Source organism: Petaurus breviceps, unplaced genomic scaffold, assembly GCF_028583685.1.
Source record: "Petaurus breviceps papuanus isolate PSGF00001 unplaced genomic scaffold, PetGlider_PUasm1.0 90762, whole genome shotgun sequence".
NCBI classification, from domain to species: domain Eukaryota; kingdom Metazoa; phylum Chordata; class Mammalia; order Diprotodontia; family Petauridae; genus Petaurus; species Petaurus breviceps.
In genome coordinates, this window is record NW_027187339.1 from 7,603,643 (window position 1) to 7,616,948 (window position 13,306).

General features: G+C 41.7%; 1 protein-coding gene across 3 annotated transcripts in view; it reads right to left on the bottom strand.

Annotated features, from left to right (window-relative positions):
- ZCCHC24 (zinc finger CCHC-type containing 24) overlaps positions 1-13,306 on the bottom strand; it is a 168,899-nt gene that overhangs the window by 31,107 nt on the left and 124,486 nt on the right. The gene's annotated exons all lie outside the window — the stretch shown is intronic.

The window sequence follows — 13,306 nt, forward strand, 5'->3', positions numbered from 1 at the left end:
AGACAGAGAGAGAAACAGAGAGACAGAGACAGAGAGAGAAACAGAGACAGATCAGTTCTGTTTCACTCAGGCAAATATAGACCTACCTTTTTGCCATAGTTCACTGATATCTCCTTAACAAACCACCCTCCCTTCACCACCCAACATACTCTAATTCTTTTGTTCCTTCTGCAAAATGAAAACACTTCATTTTTAATTCCACCTTGTAGGAAACCACAATTCCCACAGCCCATGATCACAACAACTCTTTTAAGCAGGGGAAGAATGTGTGTTATGATACTAAGTGAGTTCATGGCAGATCACCTGCTTTGGGCATGTAGGGATAGAGTGCTGGGCCTGATACCTAAGTTCAAATCCCATTTCAGAAATTAGTAGCCACCTGACCCTGGATAAGTAACTTGACCTCAGTCTGCCTCAGTCTCCTCACATGTAAAATGGGGATAATAATAGTGCCTACCTCCCAGGGTTGTTGTTGTGAAGATCAAATGACTCACAAAATTTGTGCAGGGCTAGGCACAGTGTCTGCCATATTTTAGGCACTTAATAAATGCTTTTTTCCTTACTTTGACCAGCGTTCCTTAGATTGAGAAAGTGACCAGGAGTGGAGGGACATTGTTCTAGGAACATTAATAATCAGAGACAAAAATGGGGTAGGGTAGTCTAAGTAGAAGGGTTAACTCCACATAGATTTATAAGAGAGAGTCCACCATTTTCCCAGTTAATAATATTGATGACAATTCTGTATTGGTCCAAATATAAACTGCTTAAAGAGATTGGAAGCAGAGCCATCAGTTAGAAAGTTAGGTAATAAATAGTCCTAGCAATGAGGTCCCATACTGGGGTTGTGGCTGAGCTAAAGGGAGGAGACAAACAGAGGTCGGTCATGTTCAGGACTTGACTCCTGTGGTCAGTGCCCTCCTTCCCCAAAAGTCAGTGTCTTTATTTAATATACATTCAGAATGCATGTTCCTTGAGGTCAGGAGTGATTTCTTTATCTCCAGAACCTGGAACCACATCTGGAAGAGAGAAGGAAATTGGATCCAGAGGTTGAGTGAGTTTAGGGCCTCTGTGTGTGTGTGTGTGGGGGGGGGCAGGGTGATGGTGTCACTGACCCAGAGAAGAAATTTGGCAGGATCAGCAGGTATAGGAGGAAAGAGGAAGTCACAGAACCACAGATTTAAAGTTGGATGGGATATTAGAGGGTATCTAGTCCAACTCCTTCATTTTACAGATGAGGAAACTGAGGCCCGGAGAGGCTCTGTGCTGCCTAGGAAGTGACAAAGGCAGGATTTGAACCCAGATCAGGGGGTTTCTTGCTCAATATAGACAGTCAGTAGAAATAAGACTGGTGGGGTGAGGATCAAGGTGCTGGAGAGGATGAGGGATCTAGAGGGCACAGTCAGCCAGAGTACTGGGACTTGAATTCAAGAAGACAAGTTCAAATCCTATCTTAGATACTTACTGTGTGACTCTGGATGAGTCACTTAACCTCTGTTTGCCTAAATTTCCTCCTCTGTAAAATAGAGACAATAAAAACACCTACTATTATAAATGATAGCTATTATTATTATTTATTGGGGGGAGGCAATCAGGGTTAAGTGACTTAGCTATTATTATTATTATTATTACAATGAGAAGAGATTTAGCCCACCCATCACAAAGACAGAGACTATAATTATCCCTTCCATATCACAGGGGTTAGGAGTGTAGTGCCCCCACCAAATGGAAAATCCATATAAAATATTTTGTCCCTTCTTCGTACCAGAGAAATCTGCATTATTATGGTATTAAAAGATAAAATATGTTGATATTATACAACACTATACACATATTTTATGCATTTCCAAGTTTCTAAACCTTTTCTGTGTCAGCTGTGGCTTCTGCAAAACTCCCCCCAAATTCCCATTTAATTTCTTATGCCAACCCCTGACATATTGAAACTGATAGGGAAAGTTGTGATGTTGGAAGAGATAACTGAGGTCTCCTTCCTTTTAGTCCCCTACAGTGTCTGGCAGGAGTTCTCAGAAGCCCTCATTGACCTTACTAGAAAGAACACCACAGTTTTAGAAAGCTGAGTACTCACTGTTTAATAACAACAGACATTTCTAGGGTGACAAACTTGACAAAACACTTAGCACTTTCCTCACCACTCTCTGAAATAAACTGTGTGAAGAATATGGCCTCCATTTTACTCAAGAAGAAAGGAGGGTGGCTAGGTGGCACAGTGAATAGAGCACTGGCCCTGGAGTCAGGGGGACCTGAGTTCAAATCCGGCCTCAGACACTTAACAGAAACTAGCCGTGTGACCTCGGTCAAGTCACTTAATCCCAATTGCCCTACCTTCCCCCTCCAAAAAGCAAAAAAAAAAAAAAGAAGAAGAAGAAGAAGGAAGACATGTAGAACTCAGGTCCTCAGGCTTCTGATCCACCAGCCTCTCTGCATCTCTCTTCCTCTCTCAGATCCCTAGATTACATCTCCCCGGGGCCTCAAATTGTCCTTCCTTTTGCCCTTCTGTATTCTCTATCTGCCTTCCCTGCCCTCTGAGTTCCAGGAAGATTATGACAGAATCATTCTCTGCACAGGACAATTGAGGGGGAGGCAATCAGGGTTAAGTGACTTAGTTGATATTATTATTATTATTATTCATCCTACAACTGAAACTGTAGGCAGGAAATTTGGGTCTGGGTCTTGCTTCTGTGACTACTTTATCATGTGACCTGGGATATATCTATTTCACCTTTTAGACCTAGTTTCCTTCTGTGTAAAATGAAGGATTTGGAGCAGAAATTTCTTCCCAAAAGCCTATAATTTACTCTTTTTTTTTTTCTCCTTCAGGAGATATTGCAAAGGATTCTTCTGAAGAACATTCCCTTGGGCTTCTCAATATGAGATCTGGTGATGCTGATCTCACATAACTTACAAAAAATATCTCTAACTCAGAGGAAACACCTCAGGGCCCAGAGACAGTGCGGGGGTCGGCTAACTGGTCAGAAAGAGATAACGAGGAACTCTTTGCTGGCACTGGGTGCAGCTGGCATTGGTTGGCAACTCTATTGCCCATAAGCAGTTCTGGGTCACAGTTCCAGGGAGGAGAGGAAGGATTGTAATTGGTCCCAAGGGAGTAGGGGCCCTGGTCACAGATCCAGAGTTAAGAGGAGAGCTAAGGCTCACAGCAGCAAGGAAACAGGGGGCCTGGTTACTGTTCTAGGGCCAAGAGGACAGATAGTTGCAGCTTCAGAGGAGCAGGGGCCTTCCTGGGTAAATGCCAGAGTGAAGGCCAGGAGAGCAGGAGGCCTCTTCCTATCTCATACCATCTTGGAAGCACTGAAAACTCGCACCCAGAATAGCCTACCCAGCAAAACTGAGTATAAATCTCCGGGGGGAAAAATACATAGTTAGTGAAATCGAGTACTTTGAAGCATTCTAGATGAAAAGACCAGAACTGAATAGAAAATCTGATGTTCAAACAAAAGACTCAAAAGAAGCATAAAAAGGTAAACATGAAAGAGTAATCATAAAGGATTCAATGGAGTTAAATTGTTTACATTCCTATGTGGGGAGATGATAATTGTAATTCCTAAAAACTTTATCATTCTTAGGGCAGTTAGAAGGGGAGTCTGCATAGACACAGGGCATGGGTGTGAGTCAATTATGTTGGGATGATCTCCAAAGCAAAGAATGTAGGGCAGAGAAAGAGGGATGCACTGGGGAGAAGGGGGAAGGGAGAGGTAGAATGGGGCAAATTTTCTCACGTAAAGAAGGCATAAAAGGAAGAGCTTTTATAGTGAATGGGAAAATTGGGGTGGTGGCAGACAATGCTTGAACCTCATTCTCATCAGAATTGGTACAAAGAGAAAATTACACTCATTGGGTATAAAAATCTATCTTATCTAATAGGGAGATAAGAGCTAATGGAGAAAGGACACATGGTGAGGGGAGGAGAAAATAAGGGGGAGGATGGATTGGGAAAAGGTGGATTAGTTGGAAGCAAGACTGAGTTTTGAGGAGGGATGGGATAAAAAGATTAAGAGAAGGATAAACAAAGGAAAAGGGGATGGAGGGAAATGCACAGTTAGTGATCATAACTATGAATGTAAATGGGATGAGCTAAGCCATAGAATGGAAATGAATAGTAGAATGGATTGGAAAGGAGAGTTCAACAGTATGTTGTATGCAAGAGACACAATTGGGACAGAAAGACACACACAGTTGAAACAAAGGGCTGGAGCAGAGTTTATTTTTTGTCAGCTGAGTGAAGAGATAGGGGTGGCAATCATGATTTCAGACAAAGCAAAAGAAAAATCGACCTAATTGTAAGAGACAATAAGGGAAACTATAGTTTACTAGAAAGTACCATAGACAACAAAATAATATCAAAAAAACTTATAGCAAGTTTCTCTGATAAAGGCCCCATTTCTAAATATATAGGGAACCGGGTCAAATTTGTTCAAATATGAGCCATTCCCCAATTGATAAATTGTCAAAGGATATAAGCAGGCAGCTTTCAGAAGAAGAAATCAAAGCTATGTATAATCACATGAGAAAATGCTTTAAGTCACTATTGATTAGAGAAAGGCAAATTAAAACAACTCTGAGGTACGACCTCACAGCTATCAGAAGAGACAAATGATATAACTAGTGACAAATAGGTACATTAATGAATTGTTGGTGGAGTATCGGTGAACTGGTCCAATCATACTGGAGACTATGGCCAAATCCAGAACTATGCCCAAAGGGCTACAAAATTGCACATACCCTTTGACCCAACAATAGCACTACTAGACTTGTACCCCAAAGAAATAAAAAATATTTATAGCAATTCTTTTTGTGGTGGCCAAAAACTGGAAATAGAGGGGATGCCCATCAAACAAGTTGTGGTATATGATTGTGATGGAGTACTATTGTGTTATAAGAAATAATGAGGAGGCGGTGGTTTCAGAAAAAAAAAAACATGGCAAGACTTATATGAACTGATACAGTTAAGTGAGAAGGATTGGAAGATCATTGGGCCCAGTAACAGCAATGTTGTACTGATGATCAACTGTGAAAGATTTGGCTACTCTGATCAATACAGTGACCCAAGACAATTCCAGAGGAGTCATGATAAAACATTTTCTATCCATGTCCAGAGAGAACTGATAAACTCTGGGTGCAAACTGAAACATAATTTTCTTGCTTTCTTCATTTTTTGGTAATATGACTAATATGGAAATATATTTTATATGATTTCCCACATATACTTGATATCATATTATTTGCCTTCTCAGAAGGTGGGGGAGAGGTGTGAGAGAGAAAGAGAATCTGGAACTCAAAATTTAAAAGGAGGGGAGGCCAGGTGGCTCAGCGAGTAAGAGCACCAGCTCCAGACCTGGTTCAAATCCGGGCTCACATACTCAGCACCACACCCAGAAATAACTGGCCATGTAACCTTGAGCAAGTTACTTAACCCTGATTGCTTAAAAAAAATTTTTAAAGGAAAAGAACGTTAAAAATAAAATTTTTAAAAAGAGGGGGAAAAAAGAAATTGTAGCTAAATGGATGGAGGACTCACAGGTTCTCCCCCAAGAATGAAATAAAGGAGTTGATTGAGTTGACTTTAGTTTACTCCTGAAGGCAACAAGAAATAATTTTAATGGTACTTGGTCAATTTTTGCTTGTGGTGCCCATGATGATTGTAAGCAGACAGGTCACTATGAAGATAGTTGCAGCTTATGTCTATGGTGACAATGCAAAAGTATAGAAATTCTATGAAGAACTTAACATAGTCTTCCAAATGAAGTCAACATATGCCTTGATCTTCAGTGATTTCAACTTGAAGGTGAGCACAGGGGAAGATAACATATTTAAACATTTTGCTGCCTCTGAAAAATGGGAAATTTATCAAAGACTGATGATCACCATTACTTAGTGAATTTTAACTTGTATAAAATATCTACCACAATGAAAAGGCCAAGAGAATCCAGAAACCACCTCTGTCAGAAAATACTTGACCTCCTCTCCAAGAGGAAACACAGAAAACAGGGCAATAGAGGTTTATAGTACAAATTCATCTGCAAACCATTACATTGGAGAATGGCAGAAGATTACAAGCATTATTGTCTCAACAAGAAGTGAAAAGCAGTGAGAGAATTTACAATACTCCATAGAGTGCCTTAGCAAAAGACCTAGCTAAAGCCATATCCTTATAGAGAAAACTAGAACAAAGTCAGCAAATAGATGGGAAATGAAAGAAACACTGAGAGTTTCTATCATGACTAATTCTAACAATTCATGGTACAGGAACTGGATTTTACTTCTTCAGTACCTGAGGGTGAAAAAGTGAAAATGGAGAAGCCAGCAAAAACAATTAACCCTGACCGAAATACATATAGAAAAAAATCCATGCTGAGTGTGACACATTTTTAAAGGAACTCAGGGACCAATTTACAAGATTTATCAATGAGAAACTTTTCAAAACCTGCATCAAGAGAAGTGTCCTGAGGAAATCCAGATGTAACAAGAACTCTCTCCTGATGAAGAATTTCTCCAGATGATCCTATTTGGAAATTACATTGTGCTGATTACACCGTGCACCAAAATATTACAGGGCCCCTCAAAGACATCTAATACTGTTAACAATCCACATGGAGAAAACCAAGTGAACATAGAATGCATACTTCCTAGATTATGACTTGTAGCTGGATGAGCTATTTCTGAATTAGTCCATTAGTACGTATATCTTGGACAGATATTCCTGATAGTTAATGACTAATCCTCTAATGGAATAGAAGCAACCGATGTCTTCATTGGACTGTATTCATATCTGAAAAATAACATCCTGTTTTCAGTGATCCCAAGGTTTCCCCTACCACAAAAATGAAATATTTTTAGCACCAATATTCTCCTAGTAATGTGATAGGGCTAAAAATTATGGAATGTCATGATCTCAGAGAAATCCAAATTTCAGGAGACCTAAAGGACAATGGAAAGATGCATGGTGGGCATGAGCAAGGTGCAGCATATACAGATGATGAATGCAAGGATAGTAATAGAACATCCCAAGAGTAGCTCTTTTCGTGGATGGACATACTAGGTTAAAGCTGACCAGGTTAGGCTGGTCCCTCAGTAGTACATATAACGGTTATTAAGTGGAGGTTTCCTTAGCCATAGCAGAGGAAGGACATTCAGAGTAGAGAAACGATATTCACAGAGGAGAGGGCAACACATTCCCAATGGTGGTCATCCCATATCAGTTATACTACTTGTGACTTTTTTATATTCAAGTGACCAGAAAGCTCTGTTAACCCCTTAGTTCCCTTGAAGACATTTAAGAAAAAAAGACCTTGCTCAAATCACATGGTGTAGGATCCTGGCCGCTCTGCCAGTAGCTAAAGCCAAGTAAAGTAGTCATCCCATCTGTAATGAGCCACTCCATCCATACTTAGCTAGACTAAGTTTGGAACTCAGAGAGTAGATACGATTTGCTTCAAGGACCGTACCAGAACCCTTTCCAGCACGGTCAAACCTGTCAGAGCTTCAGAACTCAGGGTCACCTGTGTTCCATGATGTGTAGCAATGAAGTAGGGCTTTAAAGAGAGATTACCAGTTGCTAACAAAGATTAAAAGAAGAAAAAAGAGGTGTGTAGATAGGAGATTTTAAGAGAAACATAGACAAGAATTTCAGGGTAAAAAGACATGGTTGATCTGTACTTGTGGAGAGACTACTGGCAACAGAATTTTGAACTATCAAAGGATAACTTGTTCTCAATTTACAGGAAGACTGGAGTAAGAAGAGAAACAGACAGAAATGTCCTCCTGAAGTAATCTTGTTCATGGCCCACCTCCAGGGAGGATGGATAGTCTGCCAGGGCTGTCCTTACATCTGTCCTCATTCTCCACCTGGTGCAAAAATGCCTTGGTTGGAGTCAGCTCAGAGAGCCTGAGTTGAAATATTGGTTCTGCCATTTCACTTCCTGTGGGATTCTGGGAAAAGTCACTTGACCCCTTTAGTCCTTAATGTCTTCATTTGCAAAATGGGGATATTGGACTAGATGACCTCTGAGGTCTACTCGAGCTTGAAATCATATATCCTCTGACCCTATAAGGTACCATGGCCTGCCTTCCAATTCCATGATTTGGTGGATGGGCTAAGATCAATGGGAGTTTGGGAAAGGGTAGAAGTAAGTACCACAAAGCTTAACCTCAAGGATTCTCATAAACCCTGCCTTGAAAAATGTGCTGTAGAGCTTTGCTTCAGAAATCAGAGAATTCATCAGTTATCCAGTTTGTTGATAGAAGCAGCTCTCCTGCTCAGTCCCCAGCCTCCCTCCTTCCTTTCCTCCTTCCCTGGGGCCCTGGGAATCATTTTTCCTGGAAAACTTGCAGAGGATGCTGGGAGGACTCCTGGTGAGGACAGCTTCTTGGCCAGCTGACAAAGACACTACCTTCTCCATAGCCTTGGCCTGCCCCAGTCATACTGACTTCAGAAATAATCCTCCTGCAGGGAAGGAAGGGGGTGGGGGAAGAACTGCAGAAGGCAGAGACCTGAACAAGATTAGTAAGGGCCATCTGGAAGGCACATGTCATGGGGAGTCTGGAGACTTGGGACCTAGTACCAGCTCTGTCAGCAATTTCTCTGGGTCCCATTTTCTTCCTCTGTTAAATAGGGATAATCATTTCTTCCCCAAAAAGACCTAGAGGAAGTATGCCTTTGGCATGATGGGTACATTGGATCCTCTTTGGAGGATTTATTGGAGGACACATATAAGAACCACGCAGGACAAGAATGTGGGAGTGGGTGAGTCACAGGCTTTGTCTTTGAAGGTTGGACCCCTAATAAAGACATCACTAATTTAATGACTTATTGATGCATATACTTGCCATGTCTTCTTCACCAGGAGTATTATAAGGATCAAATGAGATGACTGATGGGAAACTATTTTGAAATATATAAGACATTGTCATTATTATTCTCAGGGTCATCAGGACAAAGATATTAAGATATTCAGTCCACTCTTCTATTAGAATCCACCTATAGGATCCTCCCAATGTTTGGTTGCAAGCCCATCATGGTAAAGCTAAATCATTTAAAGAAAACATATTTCAAAGAATTACAGAATGGTAGAATTGAAAATAATCTAGGGCAAATCCCTCATTTCACAAGTAGGGAAACCGAGAATGAGTAGTCAGTATGAACTGCTAATAAGTGGGAGATCCAGGAAGAGAACAGAGATCTTATGACTCCAACTTTTCTACTACACACACTTTCTTATTGTTTTCTCACTTTGTTGCCCTTGTGGCCATAGACTGGGCTGGATCGCCATCCCCAATGCTCTAGAATAGATTAAGGAGCATCTTTAACCTTTTCTAAACATTTCACTTTGGTGAAACAGAGGGTAGGAAGATGGATATGGGGAACAATAATCTAATTTCATGCCTTCCTCTTTGGACCTTTGTCCTATCAGACCTGGACTCATTCCTCAATGGTTAGCCGACTCCAATTCCCTAATACTAATCTCATCACAATGGTTCTGCCAATGTACAAACCTCATTCTTTTTCCTCAGCTCACCACTCTTGTGACTCTCTACCACAACCCTATACTCCAAATGTCCCAACCTAGACTTGCCCACTTCTTCCACTGTGTGTCCTCTGAGAATGCCTCCTCCATAACTAACACACTTGCTTTCATCTTAAACCTCTTCTTTTCTTACTCCTTCTACCTTCTGGCCCTCACTGAGACATGGCTCTCACTTCCTATTCTAGTACTGGTTGTACTTTCTTTCAAATGCCATAACTCACTGATCAAGGTGGAGAAGTCAGAATACTCCTTACCTCACAGTCATTTCTAGATTTTGGCCTCCGCCACATTCACCATGGAATCTTTCCTTCCCAACATCCACATTTATTGCTCAACTCAGATCTTTGTAGCTCTTATCTGTTGCTCTGCAGGACATTCTTCTTCCATGCCCAATGAATTCAGTGCCTGCCTCACAGTCTTTCTCTCCTTTCCATCTTTTTCCTTTATGCTATTGAATATTCACACATATTTAATACCTCCTCAAACACCTTAACTTTTCAGTTCCTCAATCTGCTAATTTCCTGTGACCTGCTGTTTTACTCCACCATGGGTGCACACACCGAGTTGGTCGTACCCTTGACCTTGTCCACAAATATTCTGAAATTCCTCTATCTGATCATAATCTTTTATCACTCTTTCCCTGTGCTTTTACCATTTCCTCTCCTTGTACTTCATCCTCATCATGAGCTTCATTCCCTCCACCCCTCAGTTTTTTCCCAGTCATTACTCTTGCCCTTCTCCATTTTTACCCTCAGTGAACCAACTCTGGGTAGCTAGGTGGCATAGTGGATAGAGCACTGGGTTCGGAATCAGGAAAGCTTATCTTAAGGAGTTCAAATCTGGCTTCAGACATTTACTAGCTGTGTGACCCTGGGCAAGTCACTTAACGCTGTTTGCCTCAGTTTCCTCATCTGTAAAATGAGCTGGAGAAGGAATGGCAAATCACTCCAGTATCTCTGCCAAGAAAACACCTGATAGGGTCACAAAGAGCTGGACACAACTGAAGGGACCGAAAAAGAACCAGCTTAATTCTATTTTTCCCCTTTGTTTCCCTTATCCCTTGACCTGTCACTCATTGCACCTTGCAATTTCTTTCTCCAGATGAGGAAACTGAGGCAAACAGGGTTGTGACAGCCAGTGAGACCCCAATCTTGAATCACTTTCACCATCCATTTCTTTTTCTCCTATTTATATGTTGCTGAACAGAGTTGGAGGAAATTACAAAATTATGCTGAATAGAGCCATTGCATATTATCTAATATCAATTGGGTGCTAACTGCTGCAAGGCAAACATTCAATTGTTCCCTAATGGATGCACTCTCCCATTATGCCCAGCAGCTGTCTCAAGCTTCTCTCCTCAAGTTTCCCATGGAGTCTATGCTCCCTAGCCCTGTCAACAGAGAACTTTGCTTCCTGCTTTCCTGAAAACTTGGTATCATCTGCTAGGAGGTCTTCCTTCTACCCCCAACCCCTCCCTCTTCATCTCAAATCATTCAGACATCTTTCATGATCTTTTCCTTCACTCTGGTCTTGCATAAAAACATTGCCCTTCTCCTTGATCAACACAAACCTTTGATCCATCAGCACATGTTCCCTTGATCCATCAATTCATAACTTTTCCATCAAATTGCCCTCATTATCCTTCCTACTCTTTCTTTAATCTTCAATCTCTCCCTAAGTATTGGCTACGTGACTCAGTGGATGGAGCACTGGGCCTGGAGTCAGGAAGACCTGAGTTCAAATCTGACCTCGGACTCTCACTGGCTGTGTAACTCTGGGCAAGTCACAACCCTGTTTACCTCAGTTTCCTCATCTGGAGAAAGAAATTGCAAGCCACTCCACATCTTTGCCAAGAAAACCCCAAATGAGGTCACAGAGTGGGACATGATTGAACAGCAACAAATGTATCGACTCTTTCCCTGTAGCCTTACAAACATGCCTGTGTTTTCCACATACTTAAAAATGCTCACTTGATCTGTTTATTCTCACAAGCTATCATCCTCTATCTCCCCTCCCCTTCATGTTTAAACCTCTTGAGAAAAATCTTGTACATTCAGTACATTTCCCTTTCCTCTCACTCATGTCTAAGCCCTTTACAATCTGACTTTTGACCTCTCTATTGAACTGAAACTTCCCTCTTCAAAATTACCAGTAATCTCTCAATGGCCAAATCTAATGTCTTTTCTTAATCCTCATAGTTCTTGACCTTTCTGTGGCATTCGATGCCATGGATCACCTCCTCCTGGATCTTCTCTTGTTCCTAGGTTTTCTCCTCACTGCTTTCTTCTGTTTCTCCTGCTCTCTGTCCAAACACGCCTTCTCTGTCTTCTTTGCCGGTTCTTCATCTACGTTCGGTGTGTCTCCAAAGCTCTGTGCTCTGCCCTCTTCTCCTTTTATTCTTTATTATCTCGCTAGTGGTCTCATCAGCTCCCATGGGTTCAGTGATCAAATACTATCTATGCAGATGATTTCCAGCTTTGTGTATCTCCCCCAGTATCTCTTCTGAGCTGCAATCTTGTCTCCACCTACTTCTAGGACATCTCTGACTGAACGTTTCAGAAGAAATTTCAAACTCCATATGTCCTACCTAGGACCTCATCATCTTTTCCCCCAAACCCTCTCCTCTTCCAAACTTTGTCCTGTTACTTCTAAAGGCACCATCATCCTTGGGGTCAGCCAAGCCCCCAATCTGATCCCCTGCTCTCATGTTTTATAGTCTACTGCCAACTCTTGTCATTTCTACTTTCCCAACATCTGCCCTGCATGTCTTCTTTTCTCTACTCAAAAAACCACAACCTAGTGGTTATCACCTCTCCTTCTAATTGGCTTCCTTGCCTCAAGTCTTCCTCTCCAATCCATCCTCCACTTAGCTGCTAAAGTGATTTTTCCAAAGCACAAGTCTCTATGTCAGCTGTACATCATGCCCCTTACCTTGTCACCTCTGCCTTCTGACTTCTCTAGCTTCTTTCTTTTTTCTTTTGTAAGGCAATTGGGGTTAAGTGACTTGCCCAGGGTCACACAGCTAGTAAGTGTCAAGCGTCTGAGGCTGGATTTGAACTCAGGTCCTCCTGAATCTAGGGCCAGCACTCTACTACTACTGAGGACTACTCCAACACTACTGAGCTACCTAACTGCCCCCCCCCCACCCTTACCCCCAGCTTCTTCCAACATTCAGCTCAAGCCTCACCTTCTTCAGGAGGCTTTTCCCAGTCCCTCTGGCTATGAATGCCTTTCCTTCTCAAATTATATTCCATCAAATCTGTCTCTCTGCTAGGTACTAAGCTTTTTGTATTATGTCTCCCCCATTGGACTATGAGCTCCTTGAGGGCAAGGACTGTTTTTGTCTCTCTTTGTACATTTTCAGTTTTGCACAGTGTCTAAGACATAGTAGGTGCTTAAATGCTTATCAACAGAATGGCTCCTCTTCCGTCTTATCAGACAGAGGCTGGGGTGTTTCTGACTAGATTAAATAAGGGACCCAAGAAGGAAACAACACAGGAAACAATGAAGTAGCAGTTGATAGGGCTGGACTAGGAATCATGAAGTCCTTAGTTTAAATCCAGCTTCAGGTACTTACTAGCTTTGTGACCCTAGGCAAGTCACTTGATCTTTCCCAGCCTCAGTTTCCTCATCTGTAAAGTGTAGGTAATGATAGCACCTACCTCCCAAGGCTGTTGTGAAGATGAAATGAGATAATATTTGTAGAGTGCCTTTTCAGGCTTTAAAGTGTTGTACAAATGCTAGCCATC